The sequence below is a fragment of the Pinus tabuliformis genome, chromosome 9, assembly GCF_031772625.1.
Source record: "Pinus tabuliformis cultivar Carrire ecotype Pingquan chromosome 9, CPIR1, whole genome shotgun sequence".
NCBI lineage: Eukaryota > Viridiplantae > Streptophyta > Pinopsida > Pinales > Pinaceae > Pinus > Pinus tabuliformis.
In genome coordinates this window covers 762,866,865-762,871,320 of record NC_142307.1, presented here as the reverse complement: position 1 = coordinate 762,871,320, position 4,456 = coordinate 762,866,865, and the positions used below count along the sequence as shown (strand labels likewise).

The 4,456-nt window shown below is 37.0% G+C and overlaps 1 non-coding gene across 1 annotated transcript; it reads left to right on the top strand.

Annotated features, from left to right (window-relative positions):
• Nucleotides 1–421: 421 nt before the first annotated feature.
• TRNAT-UGU (transfer RNA threonine (anticodon UGU)) lies at nt 422–494 on the top strand. Its single transcript has one exon. It is a non-coding gene; the product is annotated as a tRNA-Thr (tRNA).
• Nucleotides 495–4,456: the final 3,962 nt, after the last annotated feature.

Sequence of the window (4,456 nt, the reverse complement as noted above, 5' to 3'; positions counted from 1 at the left end):
GAGGAGTCGGTGCTCTGTGTGGATGATTGTTTCCTTCCCCAAAATGTAATGTTTCCATTATTGGCTAGCCTGCACGATGGAATACTTCTCTTTGTCATAAGTGGGCTCCCCTACTCCCCTTCTATCCCCATCTCTATCTCTACACCAATCGAATATGACTAGGAATCATTATATTATTTATCCATTTGAAATGCAATGTTATTATCCTCCCCTAGTCAATTTGGAAGAGTGAGTAAAACGATCGATATGAATTGACCCTTACTTCTCCTTTCTTTCCCTTGAAAGAATCTACATTCAAACAATGTTCTGTTGTAATCGTAATCTGATTGTGTCACTGAATCTGATTCACGCTATAATCGTTACGATTCCAAAGGAATGTATGGATCTCACCCCAATGAAATGGGGAGTGATATTCCATCAAGCCTGCTTAGCTCAGTGGTTAGAGCATCGCACTTGTAATGCGATGGTCATCAGTTTGATCCTGAGAGCTGGCACTTTTCCATTCCTCTCATTTCCATAATCCACAAAGTTTTATTAGGATCAAGATGGAATGGAGAATACTCTTACAATCATTCATTAGGTCCATCATGCCATGATCATTTACTCCCAACTAGCAACAGGATGAATGAAATGATTGGAGCTATTAGGATCAATAACAAATTGGAGAAAGATCTTCGTTTTCCATATAAAAGAATTAAAGTAGTACTCATATGGGTTATACTATTCTTTCTTATTTCTAGCACTATTTGTTAATTGAATAAGGAGTTTCTATGTCCCGCGACGTTTACCAATATTGGTGATCGAAGATGCGAGAATTAAAACAATTCAATGTTTAACTTGTCTGTCCGAAGGAACTATGGATGAACATTCTGACCGATTAAAGAATTTCTACCAATTCTTCAGGTTCAGTTTGAATTCGATCAAAGAGGAATGATGGGTCGAGACCATACGTTTTTTCCAGATGGAACATAAATAAGGATCAGGATATTTATAATTTGACTAAGAATGTCACATGTATTATTGATCAGAGTCTGTTATGAACCAATGGAGTTATAGACGAGTTCATGTAATTCCCAGATCCATTGAAATACAAATATTTCAATCCGATTAGGTATGTGGATAAGGTCACTTTTTTTTAGTGAATGCGATCATGAGTCAGAATATTGGAAATTCTCGCGCACATTGTTATGAAACCAGCTCAAGAAAAAGATAGAAAAGATAGATCAACGCGTTAGAATTCAGCCTCTTCGAGGGGGCAACCTCCTTTACATTACAGAAATGAACAATTCTTGGATGATTCAAATGAAAAAATCTCCTTTCTATATATAGGAGTCTAAGGAGTCAAAATATAACCCAGCCGACCTTGCAATAATAATATAAAGCCACAAAAATAACAATAGAGGGATTCTATGGGACACAGTAATAACAATATGGGGATAATAGGGGCACAATAATATTAATAAGGGGTACAACTACAATAGTAATGGGGTAATCACTAGTATTATAATGACCCAACATGCCCCTCTCCTTCAAAAAAGTGTTTTCCTCAACGCTTGAGAAGTTATGGATGCTTTTGTATAAAATTCTCATCCTCCCATGTGGAATCTTTAGCGGATAAGTTCTTCCACTTCATAAGATACTCTGAAATTGATTGATTTCGTAGCTTTCGAGTTCTTGTTTCTGTGACTGCTTCTAGTTCCAATGTAATTTTTACTTCCTCGTCAAGTTCTGGCAATATTGTTTGAACTAGGAGCTTGTCGCCTATAACCTTCTTTGAACATGAAACATGGAAAACTGGGTGTAATCGAGAAGCTGTAGGAAGCTCCAATTTGTATGACATAGTACCAATCTTTTGCAACACCTTGTATGGACCATAATAATTTGGTGATAATTTATTATCCTTCTTATCTTGCTTGAGGGACATTTTCTTATATGGTTGTAGCCGTAGGAGTACCCAATCACCTACATCAAAACTTCTTTCGCTACGATGTTGATCTGCCTGTTGTTTCATTCTATTCTATGCCAACACGAGGTTATCCTTTAAGAGTTTGGAGGACTTGTTGTTGATGTTCAATGTGATGTTCCACTACTTGAACCTTAGAATTTTCTCTTAAATATGATGTGATGGATGGTGGCTGATACCCATAAAGTGCCATAAATGGGGTCATTTTTGTTGCTGTATGGAAGGAAGTGTTATACCACCATTCAGCCAGAGGAAACCATTTGACCCATTGTGTCTGTTTATCAGAAACAAAGCAACGAAGATATCCTTCAAAACATTTGTTTACTATCTCAGTTTTCCCATCAGATTTAGGATGATAAGATGAGCTATGAGCTAACTGAGTACTAAGACAAGAAAATAATTCTCTCCAAAAATTTCCAGTGAAAATGGGATCTCTGTCACTTACAATAATCTTTGGGTTTCCAAGTGCTTTTGAATTGTTTCCATAAATGCAGTAGAAACTGTACTGGCTTTAAATGGATGTGATAATGCACAAAAGTGTGCATACTTGGTAAGTTTTTTAACTACCACCACGATGAAACTCTTTCCCTCAGACTTGGGTAAGCCTGTGATAAAATCCATTGAAACCTCCTCCCAACGTTGGCTTGGAATGAATAAAGGTTGTAATATACCCGATGTCTTAATGGTCTCAACTTTATTTTGTTGGCAAACCAAACATTCCGCCACAAACTTTTGAACATCTAATTTAAGGCCATCCCAAAAGAATTCCTTCTTAACCCTGTGGTAAGTTTTTAAAAATCTTGAGTGCCCTCCTAAGGGAGAAGTGTGCAATTCCATAAGAATCTTTTGTTTTAGCTGGGAATTCTTACAAAGGTATAAGCGATCTCTGTACCATAACGAATCATTTTTCCAGCTAAATGTATCAGACATACTGGAATCTTGTTGTAACTTTCGAATAAGTGCCCACACTTCTTCATCATTCTTCCATTCCTCCCTTGCTTCGTTTATCCAATATGGTTGGATAATAGAAATGGCGCACAACAATGCTTCCACATCCTCATCCTTTCTTGAGAGTGCATCTGCCACCACATTTTGCTTCCCTTTTTTGTAGATGATTTCAAAGTCATAACACAACATATTTGTGACCCACTTTTGTTGCTCTTCAGAGGATAATATTTGTTCTAAAAATTATTTAAGGCTATCATGATCCGGTTTTACCTTGAAGTGTCTTCCCATTAGGTAGGGTTGCTATTTCTTAAGTGCACGGAGTATTGCCAACATTTCCTTCTCATAAATAGCTGTGTAAAACTTTCCCTTGATTGGACGACTTTAAAAAGCAATGGGTCTTTCATCTTGCATTAAAACAACACCAATTCAATTTCCTAAAGCATCACATTCCACAATAAAGGTTTTTGTGAAGTCCGGTGTTGCTAAGATCGATGCTTGGCACATTGCCTCTTTAAGATGTTCGAATGCCTTTGTTGCTACTAGAGTCCATGAAAATGCATCTTTCTTCAATAATGTTGTTAGAGGTGCTGCTATTCTCCCATAATTCTTAACAAACTCGTGATAATATCCTGTCAACCCGAGAAATCCTCGCAGATGCTTTATGGATGTGGGAATTTTCCATTCCTTAATGGCTTTAATTTTGCTAGGGTCTACCTTAACTCCTTCATGAGATATAATATGACCTAGATATTCCACCTCTCTTACTCCAAAGAAACATTTGGATCTTTTTGCATATAATTGTTTCTCCTCCAATAGTTGTAACACCCTATTAACATGTTCAACATGATCCTTCCAAGACTTGATGTAGATTAGTATATCATGAAAAAATACTAACACAAATTTTCTAAGGAATGGTTTGAAAATTGAATTCATCAAACCTTGAAATGTTGAAGGTGCATTGGTAAGGCCAAAAGGCATGAACAAAAATTCATAATGACCCTCATGAGTTCTAAATGTTGTTTTCGGAATGTCTTCAATCTTCATTCTGATTTGGTGATATCCTGAATGAAGATCCAACTTGGTGAAGTAAATTGATCCATGCAATTCATCCAATAATTCATCAATGACAAGAATGGTAAACTTATCTTTAATAGTGAGCTTGTTGAGCTCCCTACAATCCAGACACATGTGCCATGATCCATCCTTCTTGTGCACCAATACGACTGGAGCAGAGAAAGAACTTTGACTTGGTTGAATTATACCAGCCTCTAGCATTTCCGCAACCATACGTTCAATTTCACTCTTTTGGGCATAGGGATATCTGTACGGCCTGATGTTTGGAGGAACACTTTCTGGAATCAGATGAATAGCATGATCATGATCACGAATAGGTGGGAGACCTTTTGGAGTGTCAAATACCTTGGAATGATTGTCCAAGACTTTTTGGATATCTTTGAGAAATAGATGATTCCACTGTGGACACATCTAGTGAACATAATTGTGCAATTACACCTCTTTGTTCCTTTTTTAGAAGCTTCGTCATAC